This window comes from Pipistrellus hanaki, assembly GCF_964339955.1.
Source record: "Pipistrellus hanaki genome assembly, chromosome: 7".
Taxonomy (NCBI): domain Eukaryota; kingdom Metazoa; phylum Chordata; class Mammalia; order Chiroptera; family Vespertilionidae; genus Pipistrellus; species Pipistrellus hanaki.
In genome coordinates this window covers 56542634-56565746 of record NC_140509.1, presented here as the reverse complement: position 1 = coordinate 56565746, position 23113 = coordinate 56542634, and the positions used below count along the sequence as shown (strand labels likewise).

The 23113-nt window shown below is 40.5% G+C and overlaps 1 protein-coding gene across 7 annotated transcripts in view; it reads left to right on the top strand.

Moving 5' to 3' along the window:
• Positions 1-23113, top strand: part of FYN (FYN proto-oncogene, Src family tyrosine kinase) — a 206617-nt gene that overhangs the window by 36515 nt on the left and 146989 nt on the right. Inside the window, exon 3 of one of the 7 annotated variants that reach the window (XM_084889882.1) lies at positions 22661-22686. The exons of the other annotated variants lie outside the window; for them this stretch is intronic. The gene's annotated coding sequence lies outside the window, so the exon portion shown is untranslated. The remainder of the gene's footprint in view (positions 1-22660; positions 22687-23113) is intronic. 7 annotated transcript variants of the gene reach the window in all.

Below are 23113 nucleotides of genomic sequence, written 5' to 3'. Positions count from 1 at the left end.
TGTTCTAAAGCTCAGCAGAGCAAAAGACAAATGATTCATCATCAGCCTCATGTATTTAACTGTAAATTTTATACACATTTTTTCATTTTCTCTTCAGTTAATGTAAAAAGACTTTCTCTCTTTTGGTTTTAAGGATGTTTTTATTAGGAAGAAATTAGAAAATTTAAAAGAGGAACCATCTCTTCCAACCTGATCTGGTTCACCAGGTGGTACCCTAGATAACAGCATTAGAATGAGTTCCAAGGATGGCATTCTGTGGCAGTGGGAGTCTGGGGAGGCCTGTGGGACACTCATTGTCTTTCCATGGCTGGTTTCTAGTCTTGGGATCATTTCATTGTATTCTTCATCTCAGTAGCATTCATCATTCTACAAGGCAAGAGCAAGATGTTGCCAGGAGAGCTTGGGGAGAAATATTGCTCACATTAAAATAGAGAATCAAGACGAGTTTCCACCACTCTGTAGGCTTTCTCCTATAGCTGTGAGGAGCTGCATAATTTGTTCCACTGCAGCAAGCCTGCTATGTAGAGATTGGGATCATTTAGTTGTCGGCCTTGCATAGACTTTTTGTCTGCTGAAATCGTCTGTGAAGGAGAGATTATTAGTAAAATGTATATGAAGAATAGCTTGAAAGATGCTTTTGTCCCTGCCCCTAAACTCTTTCAAAAACAGAGTTGCACTTGTTCTGAGACTGGTATAGAATAAGCCATAAAAATACATTAATTCAAGCTTTTCACTTAAAAAAAAAAAGTTAATACTACCCACTTTTTGCCCACAACAAAATTTTATTTAAGCAGAAAACTTTCTGGATTAACTTGTGGCTGCCATAACAAATGACCATAAACTTGGGGTTTAAAACAACAGAAATGTATTCTCTTATAGTTTTAGAGGCCTGAGTCCAATATCAAAATATCAGTAAAACTGAATTTCCTCCAGTGGCTTTTAGAGAAATCTGTTACTTGCCCTCCAGCTCCTGGTGGCTACAGGTGTTCCTTGAATTATGGCCACATCACTCCAGTCTCTGCCTCTTCCTTCTTATGGTCTTTGCCTCTGCATGTCTCTATCACATCTCCTTCTGTATCCCTCCTATAAGGCTGCCTGTACTGGCTTCTAGTGCCCACTAGACAATCCAGGATACGATGCTCCTCTCCAGTCTCTTAACTTTATCCTATCCTATCCTATCCTATCCTATCCTATCCTATCCTATCCTATCTTATCCTATCCTATCCTATCATACCATACCATGCATGCCATAGAGAGTGACAGGTACAGATTGCGGGGAATAGGAAGTGAATATCTGGTGAAGGAAGTGGACATTTTTCTGCCTCCCACAACTTCTCCTGGGAAATTTCTATATTTTCATTTCCTGAAACAAGCTTGTAACCACATGTTTCACACATTAATTTAATGAGTTTGATTTTCCTGGAAGGAGCCATTAGGAAGACCTAAGACCTGACCTTGTCTCTTTGGCCTTGGAAAGGGAAGGCCATGCTTATCTTCTTTCTCAGATTGGGGTTCACATAAAAATGAAGAATTCTGGGTTCTGAGAGTGAGAAGGGCCTTTGAAATCAGATCCTTTCAGTCTTGAGGGGAACTGAGGTTAGACATAGGACCAGCACTTACCGCTTAGCCCACCCTCCCTCTCTGTTCCTGCACACAGATCTCTAAGTTGCCTTTCAGAATGTAAACCTTTGGGTTCTCCTACATATAAGAGCTCTTCAGCACCTGAAACCTTGCAAATCCTGCTTTCCTGGGGCAACAACCCTGGTCTTTACAAATATTCTTACTTACCTGATGTCAGGAATTCTGTCATTCTGATAACTTCCTCCTAGATGCATTCCTTTTATGTCATTACCTCTTTTAAAATGTGGCTCTCAAACATGAATAGTTTTTCAGAGATGGCTTACCCAGGGTAGAGTAAGGACTCGGTGCCTAGACTGTTAGTTCTTAGGAGATGCACATATTTTCCACATCATTATATACTTAACTAATGCAGACCAAGATTACATCTCTCATTTAGCCACTCTATCACACAGCTTGCATTGAGCTTGTGTTCAATAAAAATCCTTAAGACTTTAAAATATGAATTGCTTTAAACCTTTTCCCTTTTACCCTGCCATGTAGAGGAGTTGGGTTCCTGTCAGTAGAAGGGTCAGATCAACTTTGGGATCCAGAATATAGTCCAGACAGGAATCCAGAAAAGAGGTAGATCCATGGGCTGGGCCATGCTCGTGGGAACGGTACCAGTAGCAGGCAGTACACAGGAGGCAGCATAGCACCAGGCGGTTCTTCCGCAGGCAGAGGTCTAGAGGTCTAGAGGGATAGATGTTTAGCAGCAGCCCTGCTGGCTGAGCAAGGGGAGGGTCAGAGGGTCCGGTGTGCAGGAACAAGACTCTAGCCAGGAAGCTGATGAAAAGAGTTGGGTCCAGAACAAGTTACAACTGCTGAAATGGGAGTATGTCTCAAGATAGGAGCTTTAGCCCAAAGGATAAAAGCCCCAGGTCTGAAGCCAGGATCATAACATTGATATGAGTCTGACTGTCCATGGCCTGGAACCTCAGCCACTCAGAGCCTGGGGTCAGAGTCACTGCAGAACTTGCGAACAGGGAGCATTGTCCCAGCTAAGCAGATTGGAAACAGATATTGGATTTTTTTTTTTTTTTTTTTTACAATTAAAAGCAGGATTTTATCTCTGTTAATTTGGCGTGAGGGTGGGGCTGGGGTGGGGGGGGTGGGGTTCTTTTGTTTTTTTGATCAGTTTTGGCAGTCATTCCAGTCTGTTGATATCATTTACAATTTCTATTCTTTCTTCTAATTAATTTACTACCCCCTTTCACTTGTAAATTGTGTGATCATAAGCACACCCTGATGAAAACGTCAAACAAGAACGATACTCCTGCCGTGCAAGGGCCTCCTTCCAGGTGAATGTTGCTCTTCAGTGATATTGGTGCTCAGTCAACGCTGAGTTCACTGAATTGTCACTTGGCCCGGGATTCCCTTTCTTGATCAGCTGGGCTTTCAGTGGCTATCAGATGTTTTGCTGACATGCAAGTGCTCTGTGTCCACAGCCTAGCCCTCTGAGAGTCCTGAGAAAATGCCCCGAGGCGGGGACAGTGCTACAGGAAGGAGGGGGGACTTGGTGGAGTGCTTATTTCTTCACAGTCGAGCAGAGGTCCCAGTTCTCATTGATGTCTGTGGGTTTCACTCAAGGCCTTAGCCTGTGGGTGAATTTTAAGGAGGGACAGAACCCCATATTCAGATGTGGAATCAAAACCTTTGTTTTAAGGGTTCATCTCCGCTAAAGACTGATCCTCCTGTGTGGCTTATGTGTGGTCTATGAAGAGCGCTGAAAAGACTACCTACTGTATGACTCACACTGTTGGGTGAATACCACCACTTCTCAGAAAATGGAAGGGTGTGTGTTAAGTTGTGAAATGTGTCACTACTGAATATAGTCAGAGTGTAAAGTGAGGGAAAGGAAGTGACAATGCTGTGTGGATCATTTATGTTAACAGAAGGAAGGATAACACACCAATTTATTCATTTGCATAGTCCTTCTGAATAAGACTACCAAAAGAAAGTGAGATGGTTTCAAGGTCGATCAGAAGGCACTTGATACAGTAGACAGAATATGTAGGCCTCACGGGCTTGAATAAGTCCTGACCGTGCCACTTAAGAGCTGTGTGATGTTGGCTGTGGGGGAAGCAGATAGTCATCAAGTATAAACTTACAACGATGGGGCGTATCTGAAGGTGGGGTACAGGGTGCTGTGAAATACATACAAGAGAGTCCCAAATAGAAGCTAGATGAAGACACTGATGAAGAAAGGGCATAATTTACCAACTTCTATTTGTTGTTCCCCCTTTGGTAAATATTGGCCGAGGATTGGATAACTTTCAGGTATAATATGGAGTAGATTCATACTAATGTAAGAGACTGGACCATGAAGAAGATTCCTTATCATTATTTTATTTTAAAGAATTATTTTAAACAAACACAATCTTTTTATTCATCTTTAGAAGATTATTCTCAAAAATAGTCCTCTCATACTGGGGGTGGGAGAAACAATCATTTTTTAAAATCTTCACCCAAAGATATGTTTTAGAGAGAGGAAAGAAGAGAGAGTAGAGAGAGGGAGGGAAGGAGAAAGAGAGAGAGAGAGAGAGAGAGAGAGAGAGAGAGAGAGAGAGAGAGATCAGTTGCCTACTATACATGATGCCCCGATTGGGGATCCGAACTCACAACCTTTTGGTGTATGGGATAATGCTCTGACCAACTGAGCCACACAGACCAGGGTAGAGGAAACAGCAATTTAAAAAACAAAGTAACTGCCACTTTTCCTACTATACTGTTAATCAAATTGGGGAGGGGGGAAGCTTGATTAATGTATCAAGGTAATGTTTATTGAAAGAAAATAAATTTGATAGTGGGAAAAAGTTTGTACACCCTTTTGGTATTGAAAATGAAATAACCTATAAGACCTATTCATGAAGTTTAGAATTGTCACAGTGATCCAGGATGAAGTTTCAGATGTGAGGGAGGCCTCATGAGCAAAATATCAGTAGTGCTTTTTTCATTTGTAACCGACAAACTGGTAAAACAAAAATCTTTGACAGTTACCTGTATATTTACTGTATTTTCTTGTGTTTGTGTTAATAAATACTGGCTACTAGCCAATCAAGAAACTTTATTATTATTCAATTGTAACAGTTTCTGAGAGGAAAATATAATTAGGTTTTTGTATTTTCTAGATAGCAAATGTAATAAGCAACAACAACATGACATGATATAATGTATTTTGAATTTAAAAAAGATTCAGAATTAATCATTTCAGAACCAATGGAGTGTGATGTGTCAGGGCAGAAAAAAAAGCACTTATTTTGTTGTTGTTTTCAAGTCTTTTTTTATAATAGACTTTAATTTTTAGTGCAAATTTAAGTTCACAGCAAAATTGAGGAGAAGGTACTAAGATTTCCATTATGTTCCCTACCCTCACACAAGCACAGCTGCCCCCACTTCAGCATCAGAGTGTTATATATATTACAACTGATGAACCCACATTGACACATCATTATCACCCAAAGTCCACAGTTTACATATAAGTTCACTCCTAATGTTGAGCACTCCATGGGTTTGAATAAATGTATAATGACATGTATACATCATTGCAGTATCATACAGATTATTTTTACTGCCCTAAAAATCCTCTGCTCCATCTGTTTATCCTCCTCTCACTCTAATCTCTGGCAACCAATGACTTTTTTTTTACTGTCTGTCTAGTTTTGCCTTTTCTAAAATGTGTTTGGAATCATACAGTATGTAGTCTTTTCAGATTGGCTTCTTTCACTTATATATTCATTTAAGATTCCTCCATGTCTTTTTGTGTCTTGATAGCTCCCATTTCTTGTTAGTGATGAATAATAATTCATTGTTTGGATGTCCCGTAGTTTATTTATTATCCACCTCTATTCAACAAAGCTTGGTTGCTTTCAATTATGAATAAAGCTACTTAAACACCCAAGCACAAGTTTTTGTGTGACTATAAGTTTTCATTTGTTTGAATAAATACTAAGGAATGTGATTTTAAAAAACCAAGGAGTATTTTTTGTAGGAAAATTTGGAAATTGGTGGGGTTTTTTTTTTGTGTGTGTGGGGGTCCTATTTATATGTACATTTTAGGAAGCCATCACTTCACCTGATGCTTTAACCCATGAAAGTTCATTGCTTTATCGTGGTTTAAATTTGAGATGGTGAATGACAGATATTTGCATTTTCTCTTATATCACTATATCCCTATGACCATCGAGAGCTCTCTTCCCCCAAATTAAAGGAATTTACCAACTTGCTTTTCTGCAGAGGCCGTGCTTTTTCCTCTTTCTCTTTTCCCACAATCTGGTCTCTGAGTCAGGTTCTTGCCATCTCTCACTTTGGAATCACCTTCGCTGGCCTGTTATTTCAGACTTGTCTTTCAGACTCCTTGTTTATTGCTGAATATAGACTTCCTGATAGAAGTCATACAGTTAGCCTGACCCCCTAACTGTAACACAGCATCGTGCTCCCCCGGGACTGAGTTTGGAGTTGCTTTACAATATCCTATCACCTTTTGACATAAACTTTCCTTGTGATTTTTTTAAATACTCATTCTTTACTTTGGTATGTATTCTATGGTCAAATGAAAATAAGGCTATTAAAGTTAAAATGGAGATATGCTATTCTGTTTCCAGGTTATGGTACAGGTAGAATGAAACATTTTTTGGAGAAAATCTAGTTACCTAGACTTGCATCTCCAGGACAGTAGTTATAATCTGTGTATTTCTTTTTTCACAAGTAGTCTACTAAATGGGGTGGGGAGGAGAAGGAGGGAACTGGTGTTAAAAAAACAAAACAAAACAAAAAAACTTGGCCACATTCATTTGCTTTTGAAATAATTTTTTTACCAGTTTTAATTTTTTAGTAAAAAAAATGGGAGAAACTTTTAAAATAAGCATTCCTGAAATAGGATAAATCTAATAAGAACTCTTATTTTGTCTAAATTAAGGCTGTGGTACCAAGATCAGGGACTTTTAGGAGGAGTGTGTTTAAGGTTAGAGCAGAAAAGTAATTTCAGAGTTTATACTTTTTTTTAAATTATTACAAATGTCCCCCTTTTTTCCTCATTGACCCCACCACCACCCAGCCCCCACCCCACCCTCAGGCCTTCACCTTACTATTGTCTATGTCCATGAGTTATTCATACATGCATCAGAGCTTGCTCTTAAAAAAAGGAAAAAAGATGAAGAATTATGTCAAGATTGGAAGCTTGGGTGTCTGCGAGATGGTGGACCTAAGATTATTTTATAGGAATGAGGAAGGGATGGTTTGGGAAACTCAGGTTGGGCAGCAGTAATTTGATGGAACAAATGTGACAAGCTTCTTAGGATAGCAGGAGACCCTTGTAGTTGGTTCAGTGTGAGAGATCCATGCCAGCATTGCTGCCTACAGCTCCATGGTGTAATTTAGCAAATGGCTGTTGCACTCTGAGTGGCATTTCATGTCCTCTTGCAACACAGTTGGCACCACCTTCTAAGCAAGACGTCATGTAAAGTTGGCCGCTGCATCAGTGGTGGCCTGGATAAATGCTCCAGGTGAGTCCGTATAGATAACAAAGGATTTCATGTTGGGTCTTCAGTGGTCATCGTGTTTGATTGGATCAGAGTGTTGAAGGGGCAAGCACTCAATCTAAAACAAGGGGCTACGCTGAGGGCTCTGCAGAGGTTCAGAGAGCTGGCAAAGAGATGCTGAGATGGGGTTGGGCTCAGGGGTAACATGAAAAATGATGATGATGATGATGATGATGATGATGATGATGATGAATACAAAAGAATACATATGCATACAGAGGAGTGCATTCATGTCAGAAACATGCACACACAGAGTGTGGGGAGAAAGAGAGGGAGGTAGAGAGAGAGAGGAGAGAGAGAGCCAGGAATGGAGGGGGAGAGAGAAATACAACCCTTCCCCACACCTTTCTGCAGTTTAAGAGCTAGAATCTCACCAGTACCTTGGGAGCCCCTATATATTCCTCCCCAGCCAGAACCCTATTCCTCAAAAGGAACCATTGTTCTGAATTTTGTGCTCATCATTTCCTTGCTTTTCTGTGTAAGTATGTTTCCTAAACAGACTATTATTAAGTTCTGTTTGCCTTGAGGCTATAAATAAATGGTATTCTTGTGCCATTTGCTTTTTTCAATCAACATTTGTTTTGTAAGAGTCATCCCCACTGATGCATGAAGTGGCATGCATGAAATTCATTGCTCTTCACCGCTATATGGTCTTGCATTGCATTCGTATACCACAATTTATGTATTCAGTCTTCTCTTGATGGACATATGGGTCATTTTCAATTTTGTGCTATTTAAACAGTGTTGCTATGAACATTCTTACATCCTGCTGTCAACAGTTTCTTCCTAAGAGAAGAACTGCTGAGTCTTAAAGTATATGCATCTTCAAGTTTACTGGATAATACCAAATAGTTTTCCAGAGTCATTATATTTAAACATTCCATTTTACATTCCAATGGGTAAACAGATTAAATTTTTTTTCAGGTTAAATTTTAAGAGAAGGGAAAGATGAAATGAAGGATTAACTAAATATTGGAGAGGAAGCGGAAGTCCTCAGGGCCTTACAACTTCCCATCAAAGAGCAGTAGAAAGAACTAGGGATATGAAAAGTGTATGTTATAAGGAACCATTGTGGGAAGGGAGAAAATCATCTTGCATGAACTGTAGTCACATTGTCATTAGGGAGGAAATTGTATCTTAGTAGGAAAGAACACCCAGTTCTCTCCATTTTCACTCAGTTTTCTCCAATCAGCAATAATCTTTAGGTTATTATTATATGTGTTATTATAGTAATAACTAAAGATTATTATTTATCTGGGGAGCAGATAGATGCTGCCAGGCATGTAAGTGTGCTATTTCCACATCAAACTGATGGTGGCATGGATTCTAATTAAGCTTCCAAAACAGATAATCCACCAGAGGCACACACATATTTCAGAGATTACTTTCCTCCAAACATGGGAGATTTTTCTGACAGCCATGCTTTGTGTTTTTATAAATTCAGTAAACTTGCATAGGGTTTGTCATTGCTTCCTCTTTTACTTCATAGGGGTTTTTTGTTTGTTTGTTTTTTTTATGAGAACTTGAAGCTGCTCTGTAAATTGCTCATTCATTTGACCTGAGTCTATGACATTTAGGATAGCAAACTGACTATGAAATATGACATAGTCCTAGGGGAGAATTTGGCTTTGTTTGGGAGTTGTGACCACCCTGACATGGAAAGCTGATAGGGTTTGTTTTCTTTTCAATGAATTTTCGTTCTTCCAAATCTGGATTTTAATGAGGATAATTTCTTTGGTTGGCATGCCTATGAAAACGAAAGTAGAGCACTAAACCATTAAAAGCATGTGTGCCCCGGAGTCTCAGAAGTGCAGCTTTTTAAAACTTTTTATTTTTGGGTCACCCTTCATTAACATCATTCATCAGATTTATTTGATTCCAGGCCAGAGAGCTCAATGGTGCTGGAATTTTCAAAATATTTCAATAATGATTTTTCATCATCTATTGATTGTGTATTGTCCATTTGAAACTTTTGGTGGTGACATTACATATTTGGGAAAGTAGCATGCATGCTGGAAGTAACACTTGTGATTTGCCAAAAATTTTTGAAGAAACTCAGTGTTCCAAAATTTAGACCTTATTCTGTAAACTACGACATGTTTACTCAATGGAATATTGTCTGTTAGTAAAAGTGAGTACAAAAATTGTTAAATAAGTTGGTCAAATGTTTAAGTTGGTAAGTAGAAAAAAGCAGGATACAAAAATGTTTGTGGAATATGATTTTAATTTTGAAAGCAAAATGCACGTATGGGAAAAGCCTACAAGATTATGCTGAAATGGTAACAATAGTTGTATTTGAGATTATAGGGTTTTTTTCCTCAGTGTTTATTAATGTGATAATATTACGTTTATAATAAAATTAATTAAAATGATGAACTTAAGAAAGATCAGTCTGGACTCAAATTGCTACTCTGCCATTAACCAGCTGTTTGACCTTGGGCGATCTAATTAACTGTCTTCCTGGGGAACTAACGATGTTATATCTATCCCCACAGGGTTGTTGCCAAGTCAAATAAATTAATATCCCCCTGCCCATGCAAGAAGCTACTACGGTGGTTCCCACCCTCCCCAGTTTCCCCTTCTCTGATGAAACAGGCCTCTCCCAGCACACACCCAGCAGCCAGGAGTGATGCTCTTTTAATGTCTCGTTTCTATTTTGTCCAGTTGGGCCTCTCTCTGATCTCAGTAAACACTTCTGACCTCTTGGAACTTCTGTTTTAGTAGTGACAACTGATGGTTATTTTAGAGAAGTGATTGATGAATAAGAATGCCTGCCCTTATGTGATAAGAAGGGAAGTTTGAAGAATTAGACTTCCTAAAAGGCCTACAATTTCAGCTGTTCAAATATCTGTATTTGATTGACAGAAATATGCTTGCTAATTTGAGAACAACTCTTGTTAACATCCCTCGGCTGGCGAGGAGAGAACATGTTATGTGCTTGCAAACAAGCTGGTGACTTTCTTGGCTCTGCCAAGTTTTTCTAAGAGACAGGTACAAATACAGCTCACCCTTGAACAGCATAGTGGTAGGTTCACCAAGTCAAAAATCCGTGAATAACTTTTGACCCTCACCCCCCAAACACTTAACTGACTATTGTTAACTGGAAGCCTTACTGATAACATAAAACAGTAAAACATTTTTTATTTGTATGAAAATAATGTCCTGTGGTTAAAATACTCTTATTTTTGTATTCCTTATCATTTCTCAAGGGGAAAGCGCTATCATGTATAACTGTTGCTTAGCATCTTCAAGACATAAATTGTAATGCTAATTTATATTCAACAAGCCAACAGCATTCCTAGGACCATTTCATAATTTATCTGATACCAAGCATATCTTCTTTCCACTTTGGGTGTAGGATGAAGTTCTGACCAGTGTACGGGGCTGCATTAAATTTTAGGAATAAAATGTTCACTCAGAAAGTTGTGATTTTTCTTTCTTTGTTCCTACTTCTGCCTGGTGTGATGAGGCATTTATCCCATCAGATAGCAAGAGGATCTCTGTAATAAATTTTTACATGCCCTGATCATTTTAATATAATCATCCTTCTTTTAAAAGGCTTCATTAAGTCTATTGTTAGGATTGTAAAACTGCCTGAGAGAGACAGGAGGGCTTTTCCCATTTTCAGAATTCAACAGATGGTTTCTTAATTGTACTGCGTTAGGTGAACGGTAATTTAATGGGTTGAGAGGATATGCAATATTTATTTATAGCAATATAGGCATGTCATGTATTTATAGTCATTACTGCACAGTTTACTTGATAACCTCCTTTTGGAAAAAGAATGTCATGACTCAAAAGGAGCTCCTGTTTTTGGCAGGTGTTTAAGTCTAGTTGTGAATATTAGCAGATTCAGATTCCCTTGTATTGAAGTACCTACCATATATGCTAAGCCTTTTCCAAGGAACCTATATTTGCAAAGTTCTAAGTATGCTTTTAACATAATTTAAAATGTTTGTGTTAAATATGCTGGCCAATGTCCTTAGCCTTTGGAGTGTTTAACTACATACCTTAGTTTTGACAAGATGAAAGCAGAACAGCTTTCATGGTTCCTAAATTTGGTTAATAAATACTATCTTGGCACCTTATTCTTTAAAAAAAAATATATATATATATATATTATTGAGTTTTTACAAAGAGGAAAGGAGAGGGATAGAAAGCTATTGTAGAAACATCAATGAGAAACATCGATCAGCTGCTTCCTGCACACCCCCTACTGGGGATGTGCCCACAACCAAGGTACATGCCCTTGACCGGAATCGAACCTGGGACCCTTCAGTCCGCAGGCCGACGCTCTATCCACTGAGCCAAACCGGTTTCGGCAGCACCTTATTCTTAATGTGCTCTGACATGGTAGATTTGTCAAGAGATAGGAGAGAAATTTCCTATCAGATGTTGAAGATCTTAATACCAACTAAGCCACTGTTCTGGGGCCATTTTGAGGCCCAGATAAAAACTAGGAATCCTCCAGTCAGAAAAATGTCTGGACACATCTACACAAACAGACACAGTACACTGCTTTAGGGGGTCTCTGGAGCCCTGAATGCTGCTTCCTGGACCCAAAGGTGTGAATCCTCGATATAAATGAAATTGTACAACCGGCCCTTTCATTCCCACCCTTACTCCAACTCCATGCCTGGTCTTTTTCTTGCCCATGTCTATGAACCTATTTTTATTTTTATTTTTTTCTTCATTGGGCATTTTTACTCAGTTTATTCATTTAGATCTTTAGTCTAAATGTGACAGAAACTGAAATCACTTTTCTACCAGCACTGGTTTCTAGCTCCTCTCATTATTTCCTTAGCCATTGTATGTCATCATCAACTTCTCCCTCTCCCTGTCTCCCCAGGAGCTAAGAATAACATGCTCTCTTACTCCATGCACCTAATAGATTGATAGTTTGTTTTGTTTTTTTAATCACATGTTTTATCAAGAGCTACCTCTTTCATCCCTTCTGTTTATCAGCACCACCGTGGTGCATGCCTTAAACATCTGGCCTTTATTTAAACCGTCCCAACCTCCTCTTCCCGGCACTCCCTCTCCCAGAACCACCCTGCCACACATTAAGGACTCTAGTCTTCCTTCTATGTGGTCTGGTCACAAGAGCACACATTTACCCTGCCCCTTACCTTCCCTCCCACTTCCAGTAGACCTTTGTCACTGCACACAGCAAATTCAAAGTTGCCTGCTCCTTCATGTAGGGACTGGCTCACCTAATCCCATTTCCCCCAGAGTCTGTTTCTTTCCCCCGGTTCCTTGAATGTCCCTTTCCAGCCACTCCTCTCCCATCTTTCTGCTCCACTGACACTCTGCCCCTCCGTGAGGGTGTCGAGGAAAGGCTGTCAGAGTGCTGGCAAACAGTGGCTGAGCTTCTACCAGTTTCTGTTCATAAAGTCACTGAGCCTCTAGGAAGACGCGCTTCTGTGTCTCATCTTCTGATGCTGGTCTGAAAGCCAGTGACTCCATTTGCTTACCCGGGAGCACAGTGATTGGCCCACTCTGTGTCCTAGCATGGAGCGAGGCCCAGGGCAGGCCTGGAAGTGTTCGAGGAAGAAGTATGCAAAGTACCATGGCACATCTATTTCAGTATTTCCTAGACTCAACTGGAAGTGACCTTTGATCTCCTCCAACTACCTCATTTGACAGCTGAGCAAGCTGAGAGTCAGGGAGGTTAAATGACTTGTCAAGGTCAGGCAGCAATAAAATCAGCTTTAGAACCTGTTTTCTGACTCCCAGTCTCTCTTTTTGCTACACTGCAAGTGCTCAATGTATGGGTCTTCTTTTCCCCTTCTCTTTCATCTCTCTGCTTATTCATGCCAGTTTAGTGCCCAGTAGATGTTTGGGGCTCTTAACGCTAGCCTTAGGTTGTCTGCTGCACCTTAATAAGCCTAAATACTTAATAATTATCTAACATTTTTGAGGACCAGTCAGTACTTTTCATGCCCTTTCATGGTTTAGATTAAATTTCACCACAAACCAGTGAGATAGATTGAATGGCTATTATTCTCATAAATCAGAGACGAAATAATGACTTGGTTCGAGACCATGCAACTGAGAAGTGATACAGGTGAGAGAATGCGATTCTCCTAACAGAGGATGACCGTAAGTTAAAACTGTTTTGAAAATCTGGCGTGAGGCTCTGACATCTTGCCTTTCTTTATGTAAGTGTAAAAAAGCATGCTTGCCTGTTTTCTACCAGTTTTCAGTTTAGTAGCTCATTCTACTGTGTGTTCTGAAGCACACCGGTCCCATGAGATGCTCTGTGAAAAATGAATTGTGTGGCAAGATAAGCTGGGAAAGCTGATTGCCATATATCGCCCTCGTGGGGGTTCCCAGTGCACATTAGCATTTAAAGGCTCTGAGGAGTCCTACTGGAAAGAAGAATGCTGCATGTATTTTTTCATTGTGGTCAAATACACGTAACATAAAATGTACTACTTGACCATTTTTAAGTTTACAGTTCAGTAATGCTAAGTATATTCACATTGTTGCTCAAACAATCTTCAGAACTCTTTTCACTTGAAAAACTGAAACGCTAAACCCCTTAATCAACTCACTCTTCTCCCCTTCCCCACCTTCTGGCAAACACCGTCCTACTTTCTATCTCTATGACTGTGACTATTCCAGGTACCGCATATAAGTGCAGTCATACAGTATTTGTCTTTTTGTGGCTGGCTCATTTCATTTAGCATTATGTTCTCAAGACTCATACATGTAGTATCATATCTTGAAATGTCTCTCCTTTTTAAAGACTGAATAATATTTCATTACGTGAATAAACCACATTTGTTTATCCATTCAACCCAAGTTCACACAACCCAACTTCTGGTTATTGGGAATAATGTTGCTTTGAACATGGGTGTACAAATACTAGTATCTCTTCAACCCTACTTCACTATTTGGGATATAGGCCCAGAAGTGGAATTGCTAGGTCATTTGGTATCCCAATTTTTAATATTTTGAGGAACCGCTGTTATTTAACGTATTTTTCTACCCAAGTTTCACAAGCATATTTGATCACAGAGTTCCTTTTTCACACTATTCCTTTGAGTATCACACATAGGGGCCTCTCATAAAACACATGGGGAAATTCTAAGTTCAATGAGGATCTCCACTTGTTCCAAGGGGCAGGCGAGGTAAGGATGCTGGTCAGCAGTTCAGCCACAAAGCTCCCAGCTGAGGGGCAAGGTTGGCAGGATCACCCCAGGAACTGCAGAAGCACACGGGGCACACAGCAAATGGTGACAGTTCCTCAGCTTGAGCCCGTTGCTGGACACTCGGCACTGGCGAAGAGGCTGTGTGCAGCAATGCCATTTAGTTGCACTGGCTGGTCCGGCATGTTGGTTTGCCAAGAGCATAAAGAAGGGTGAGCCTTCTTGCCTCTGTGCCATAAGAGGCCTGGGGAAAGCTTTATGGTGAGAATTACTAGACTTCAGGAATCACTGCTTCTTTCATCTCCCTAAAGAGGACAGAATGCCACCTGGTCAAAATCTAAATGGGCTCCTCCACAGGGCTAATTTGCCTTTAATGTGGTTCCTAAGTAATTGTGGGGTAATTGTAAACACTATAATTGTGTGGGTAGGTAAAAATTCCAGCAGAGTTGATTTACCTTCCACAGATAGAAAGAGTATGTGGGGCAATGACAGTAAACGAGGAAAGAAAAAATGCCTTAGCTCCCAAAGCTGCTGCATCCCTCAGATGCCCTGGCGGTGTGCCTGGCTCTAGGACCAGCTCAAGGAGCCCCAGCCATTCCTTGGTAACCTGGAAGGAGGCACTGCATCCTTGAATACCCAGAATGCCCACTGTCATCTGTCTATACACTGACTTAAAAGTTGGCATGGGCCTGAATGATTCTAGGGGTGTCTAAAAGAGAACACACTGAGGAGGTGACTATAGCAGCTGGCGCTTTATCAAGCTGTTTTAGATGTTGATAAGGATGAGGACATGGAGGAACAGAAAACTATGGAGTGGATATGTAATCCCCAAGAGCTTTGAGCCATCCTGCAATAGGCCAGAGGACACCCAGCCTCTTAGCTTCCCTGACTGAGAGCAGATAATGATACCTCACATTGTGGGATGAGATTTCATAAGCTCTCTGAGATCCTTAGATGAAAGCGGCTACTGATGCACAAACTATTATTATTATATGAGGCTTTACTCTTCTGTAAATAAATGCTATAGCTTATTTTCTCTGACTCCTGCTTTAATGGGTGCAGATTGGCCACCGCCCACCCAAGCTATTTCCCCAGGATCGAGTTCTTTATGGAGGTACTGAGGTGAAGTGCAAAGCACACGAATAAGGGCTTGGGAAACTGTATAATCCCTGGCCAGCCACTTCCCCTCGTGGGGCCTCAGTTTTCTCACCTCTGAAGGGCCCTTGCTAAGTATCTTCCTGCGCTATCAATTTGTGATTTCTCCAGAGGTTAAACTAAAGAGAACTCAGCTTCAAATTATAAATATTTACCGAGTGCCTGGTGTGAGTTAGGCATTTGGGGTAAATCGGTGCGCGAGGCAGCTTACTCTAGCTGGGGGGAAAGGAGAAGAGACAATAGCAGTATATGTTGACACATAGTTAATTATTTACTTGTTAGAAGGTGGCATGCTCTGTGCAAAAAATAAAAATTAAAAAAAAATAATGTGGTAAGAGGAATTGGGAATGCAGGCAGGTGTTTAAAATGTGGCAGAGAGGAGCTTCCCCATGGTGAGAGTTGCTAGCGTTTCAGCTACATCATTGTTGGGAGGCTGTACTTGAGAGGCATCTCCTGTGGAGAAGCTTAGGAAAGTTTACTTATCTTTTTAGAGTCAGGGATATCCTTAATTAAATGTAGAGGGATTGATCAGGTGATCCTTTTGAAGGCTTTCTTTTTAAATGATTTAGTGGTTTGTGCAGGGGTAGCTCCAGAATGTGTGCATGCATGCACATTCACACATATACACACACGTAGATGAGGACTGTACAAGCCAGAGTTGGGAGGACTTAGCTGCTGGCATACTTCCCAGCTAACTTTTAAAGGGCCAACTGGTGTGCCATAAAATATAGCCCTCCATCCTGCCACTTTACAAGGGAAGAACTGAAACCCAGAAATGCTAATGACTCACCAGAATCAGTGCATCAGGGATGGATAATGGGACCTGGCTGCCCACCTCACCCTCCGACCATCAGTCACCCACCTCCCTGTGCCTCCCTGCATTCCTTTCACAATGGGCCACTTCCACTCCCAAGTTTGTGTAATAATAAAACTGACGTAATATGCATCCAGGCCCACACAGTCCAGTTTCAGAATGATGTTGGAGTCAAACAAATACTGCCCAGTGACAATAATTTCCAAATAGCAAATGCTGCACTTGTATTTCTCAGTACAGAGGGGAGAGACTCTGCAGCAGTACTGCAGATCCCTCCTCTCCTCCTCCCCAGCTTTCCTCACACCCTGCAGTCCTGAAAGCCTTACAGATGTTTCCTCACTGTGACCCACTTTCTCTTCCACCTTTCCTCCTGATTCTGCATCATATCATACCCCACAACCGGGCCAGGATCGTGATTCACCCACGACTGTGGGCGAGGGAAAGAACCAGGAAGGCAGAACCTGAATCCGCTTCCACAGCTGAGGGAACAGAGCCTGGGAGCACGTGTTCTTCCTCTCCGCTCCCTCACTCCGTGGTTCACTGCTGTGCTGTCCTTCTCCTCTACTACCTCACAATTTAAGCCTCACAGGAATCCTGTGTGGTAGGCCTTGTTATCTTCCTTTCACTGCTGGAAAAGCTGAAGTCAGAGAAGGCAAGTAACTTGCCTGGCCTCCTGCTATACAGAAAGAATGCTAGGAGTTGAGCCAGGTCTGTCTAGTCCTACAGATTGTGCTCTTTCTCCTGGAGGATGCTGTCTCTGAGTACTCCACCTCCCAGAGGCTCCATGTGATTTCAGTTGCCAAATATGTTTGGGTGGGAAGCATAATTGTAAATAAGCTAACTCTCTGGTTGGTGTTTGTTTGAGACAGTTAAATCTGTTTTCAGCAAAGATCTTAAAAACATAGTGGCTAAATGGAAAAGAAGATGTTCTCCCAAAGATTTGTGGAGTGGAATCTTTGTCTTGTTGGGAAGCACAGAGAGACGTCTGGATTTTGCTCAGAGAGATCCCGGGAAGTTGTGTGGACCACTGTTCCCACACACCAGAGCCCGCTGCTTCCTGACTCTCGGTCTTTTAGCAGCTTTACGACCAGCAGAGCTAATGTCGGGCTGGTAATCTGAGGAAATGCCTGCAATGCACAGAGGTGGGAGCTGGGAGGAGCTTTCAAGCATACAGGAAACTTAAACAGTTCCTTTGTCACAAGTATAAAATACAGATCCTTTATGACAAACACGCTGGTTCAGTGTGTGAATTTGTGGACTTGATACAAGTTAGAACCTTAGGGGAAAGGGTATAATGAGTGTATTTTGTGGCCACCTAATTTTTAGGGCAGGGCGGGGAAAGGGAAGGAACAAGAGACCATCCATTGATTTTAAAACAACTAAACCCAAACAAGTACAAAGCAAAATCCATAGTAAGAATGAGAGGGAGTAAGGCAAAATAGATGAGACAGAGAGTGAGCAGGGAAGACAGGCTGGAGCAGAACTATGTGGGAGCTGCAGATAAGGGACATGAGACAAAGAAATGTTCTATAGACAGAAAGACAAAGACACAAGGAGCCATAGGCAAGAACCTCACCCAGTGCTAACAAGATGCTGTGCAGGGTTCTGTTCTAATCCCTGATAGGGTCCAGGCTTTACCCCAAATTTCAATAGACAGTTATGCCTGGTGTGTGGAGAGCTTTCACATGAGTTCCCTTTTCACATGCCTGAAATTGCATTAGTTGGGTCAGGAGGAAAATCCTTTGAAAACAGGAACACTAATATCTATCCATCATCCAAATTGCCCCTTAATCAACTGTGAGGACCAGTGCAAAATGAATGAACTTAAAATAGATTCTGTGGCAATGACCCGCCCAATGATGTTATCACAAATGAGTCATCACCAAATAGATTTCTTTGAATCTTACAATAAACTAGAGGCCTGGTTCATGAAGATTCATGCACTGGAAGGGGGATCCCTCAGCCTGACTTGCCTAACCTCACAGCCCGGGAGCCCTCAGGGGTGGGAAGCGACCCAGCAATCAGGGGAAAGCGACTCCCCATCACACCTCTGCTGCTGCCACTGCCGGCAGGGCAAGCCTCAGCCAGCCCTGGTTACCTGAGCCTCGGGCAGCCCTGGGGGGCTGGGAGGTTGAGGGGACTGGGGCACTCCGGAGGCAGCCACATGCCTGCCACCTCAGCGAGGCGGAGGGGACTGGGCACCACCATTTTGTTGCTCTGGGTGCCTCTATCTTTGAAGACGGGCAGTCAATGAGCATATTCTCTCCTTATTGGCTGTGGGTGCCGCCATCTTTGTGACAGCATGAGGGTCAATTAACATATCCCCTCTTTATTAGATAGGATGTTTTTCCATTTTCAAAAGTTTGCAATAAAATTTTTTTGAAGACCATGTATTTATATAAGAATATTGCATGTTGTACCCTTTCTTTGTAAAAATGCTATGATTTCCCCGTTATTTTCCCAGTTAGAAATGACATTTGACTTCTGAATGTTCTGTACCATAGTTGGTGACTTTATGAACTTCTGGCTTTCAGTTCTTGAGGCACAGTGATCTGATGAACTGATTAAAATAGCATTCTAATGCAATTGTTGGGTGTGTTGTTATAATATAAGTCAGCTGCAAATGGGAAGTTCTTTCCGGAGGAAATTTGATAAACTGAAAGTCAACTTGAGTGTTTATATATTTTCTGTGAGAATTTCTTGTCCTTCCTCATGTTTTCCTTTTTAAAATTACCCCTTATTTTGTGCTTCCCACCCAAACACATACCCTTGTAACAGCTGAGTTCTGTTATGTAACATAATACAAGAGTTGCAATTAAATGTTTAGTAGCAGAGAATGTGAGTGCATCAACTCTTAAAGGAAAGCAAAATCAGCCTTTTTAGTTCAAATATTGGATATTTAAAAAATAAGAAAGATTTCATTATTTTATAGCTGAGTAATATTCATTCTATTGTATATATGGATCACAGCTTTTTTATCCACTCGTCTGTTGATGGGCACTTGGGTTGCTTCCATATCTTGGCTATTGTAAATAATGCTGTGGTGAACTAGTGGTGCATATTCTTTAGAGTTAGTCTTTTCAGCTTCTTTAGATATATACCCAGAAGTAGAATCACTGAGTCATAAGGCAGTTCCATTTTTAGTTTTTTGAAGAACTTCCATCCACTGTTTTCCATCGTGGCTATACCAATCTGCATTTCCACCAACAGTGCAAAAGGGTTCCCTTTTATCCACATCCTTGCCCATACTTGTTGTTTGTTGACTTATTAATGATAGCCATTCTCCTAAAGAGTATTATTCTAAGTTAAATAAGTCAGTCAGAGAAAGATAAATTCCACTTATATATGGAATCTAAAGAACAATATAGCCCTAACTGGTTTGGCTCAGTGGATAGAGCATCGGCCTATGGACTGAAGGGTCCCAGGTTCGATTCTGGTCAAGGATATGTACCTTGGTTGCAGGAACATCCCCAGTGGGGAGTGTGTAGGAGGCAGCTGATAGATGTTTCTAACTCTCTATCCTTCTCCCTTTCTCTCCCTTCCTCTCTGTAAAAAAATCAATAAAATATATATTTTTAAAAAAGAACAATATAAATGAACAAACAAAACAGAAACACATTCAAAGACCAGAGAACAGACTGATGGTTGCCAGAGGAAAGGGTGCTTGGGGGACAGGGTGAAAAAGGTGAAGAGATTGAGAAGTACAGATTGATAGTTAAAAATAGGCATCAGGATATAAAGTATAGCATAGGAAATATAGTCAAAAACATTGCAATAACTATGTATGGTCCCAAGTGGGCACTGGAAATATTGGGAGGAATACTTGTAAAGTATATGATTGTCTAACCACTATGCTGTACACATGAAACTAATACAAAATAATGTTGCTGTAAACTGTAATTTAAGAATTTTATAATAAAAATTAAGAAAGAGAGGGTGGTTTTTATCCATCATTTCTTTGCTCTTAGCTTATGAAAACTTTAAAAAAAAAAAAAAAAAGGAGAAAAAGAATACAATTCTTACTTGACATTTTCTCCTCAATGTCAAACTTGTAAAGGGTCACAATGCAAGAGGTGACCCACAGACACATTTTCTCTACTCCAGTGTTTTTTTTAAAAAATTCAGTCCAGCATTTAAAAGTCAGGATATTCACATTTTTAAAAATTCAGATTTATGGCTTCTCTTTAAAAATCAGATAACCTGGCCACACTAGGCCAATGGCCTCTTAGTAGCCATTGGTGGGGCTGGTGCTGAGAAGCACTCAACCTGTCAATGGTTCCTAGGCAGTCTGTCTGGTTCTTCATGGGTCCCCATACCCACAGTCTGTAGCCACACCTGTTGGTTGTAATTCATGATCACATTTGTACTACTGATATTTGCAAAATGAGCAACTATTCTCCTGTACTCATTTGGCAACATGGAAAATCAGAGACAGCAACATAATTTTCTTGTTCCCAGTTCACTTTGCTCATGCAAGTTGCCTATCCTGTGGCATTTAATCTGTACCTCATGCTCACCCTGCTGCAGTCTCCATTCCACTGAAATAGCTACATGCCAAATTAGAAAGTCCTCCTGCTTCCTAACATGCCCTTTTTGGGCCCTCCTCCTCCACCTCTGTTAAAAGGTCTTAACTGACGCCCTCCCCCTCAACACTTCCCCAGTGGCTTTCACCCTCTTCTGAATTTCCTTCTTGCTCAGCTTTTAGTCTGCTTTGCTGGCTGCTCCTTCACTGTCTGCTTCAATTAATATTATCTCTTCCTTATTGAAGTGCTAGAGGCCCATTGCACGAATTCATGCACCAATGGAGTCCCTCAGCCTGGCCTGTGGGATTAGGCCAAAACCTGCTCTTCAACATCCCCCGAAGGGTCCCAGATTGTGAGAGGGCACAGGCCAGGCCGAGGAACTGCACCAGTGCATGATCGGAGCTGGGGAGGGACACAGAAGCTTGGCCAGCCAGGGAGGGAGAGAAGGAGGGCTCCAGGGCGTGTCCAGCCTGTCTCACTCAGTCCTGACTAGCCGAACCCCAGCAGCAGGCTAACCTACCAGTCAGAGCATCTGCCCCCTGGTGGTCTTGTTACAGCAAGAGGATGAATGGTCTTAGCATATCATTAGCATATTGTGCTTTGATTGGTTGAACAGATGACCAGATGACCGGACACATAAACATATAGATATTTTTTAATTCAGACAATAACAAAGGTATATAAAGTAAAAATGTAGTTTTTCTTTATTTATTTATTACCATTGTCCTTTCCACTACCCTTCTCAGAGGTAATTAATCATAGGTAACCTCTGGATGAGTCTCTTTTTCTAATCCTTTTCCATACAATCTGATCTGTTTGTTGTTGTTTAACATACATAAGATCATTTTGTAGATACTGCTTTTTGACCTGGAGATGACCCTTGTCAGTATAAACAGATCTTTACCTTGTCCATTTTATGATCCTCCAGCTTCTTAAATGTTGTTGTTTTCTAGCATAGCACATTGAATAAGTACAGTACTTGACAATGTTGTTTCTATGGTTGTGTGTGTGTGTGTGTGTGTGTGTGTGTTTTCCCTAAGACTCTAAGCTGGTAGAGTCAGTGTCTTTTCATATTCCGCTATCTTTAAAAGCACCCTCAGTACATACTCAGTGAGTGAATGGATGAATGTTGGTATTTTTGTCTACTCAATTAGATTGTTATAATTTATATTATATCTTAAGTTACACCATAATTTAAATCCAAGCTAAAATATCCTAAACTCTATAGTAAATATGGTGTTAGTTTAATTACTGTAATTTGCAGTTAATCTATTTCTCTGGACATTTCCTAACATTAATATTAATTTTTCTTCCTTCATTAAGATTACTATGTAAAAGAGAATTATGTATACTGCTTGTTTTAGGTGGGCTGGTTATTTTTGGTTTGTATTTTTTAAATAAATGTGTTCGGGCATTTTTCTAAGGCAGATAGTATTTTGTGTGCAATTCATTCTTCATAAAAGTCTCAGTTATCTTTACAGAAAATATAAATGCATAATGGTTGTATAAACAGAATTGACTTAATACAACATCTCTTCAGTAGGAAAATAGCTGAGGTTTATGAAGTGAGCCTTGTATGATACAATTTGAGCTCTATTGCTGAGGTTAATTTGAGCATGCTACTGCTCATAGCCCCAATTTAAAGAGAAACCAATGAAAACAGCTATCATCTGATCACTGTGGACTGTCATCCAAGCTTGTGTCACAACTGTGTAATGTTCCTGGGTTTGTGGGATGAAGAAAATAACACTTGGTATTTGGAATTTATCCTTAAGCTGTTTTTGTCAGAGCTAGATGAGTTTCTTGCTCCTGAGTTGAAATGAGACTTTTAAATACTCTTAATAACTCTTTCTTCAGCAGACCCTCTAGAGGAGACACCAAGGGTGAGTGTGTGGAAATATTATTTTAACATTTTAATTATGTGTAAAAAAAGATGGGGGGGGAGGTGGTGGTGAGACTAACCTATCATTAGTAATGAGCTGAAATCAGTTGGTCACTAACTATCCATGTCATGACATGAATTTATGCAGTTGGACAAATGAGTAAACAACACAAATTAGAAAATAAAGAAGTAGGAAAATGGGAATGGAATAAAAGCTCTGCAATGCATATGTGTCTGTTAAACTAATTAAAATTCTTCCCAAGGGGTTGCTGGAATGGCTAAAACTCAGTTTAATCTGGGTGAGGTCTTGGGGATGGTAGTTCAAGTGCTGTTTTAAAAGAAAGGTTCAGAGGGAAAAGAATATTTAAATTCAGAATCTATGATCTAGTTGGATACTCAAAGTGAATCCAGATAATAGGCTTTAAATA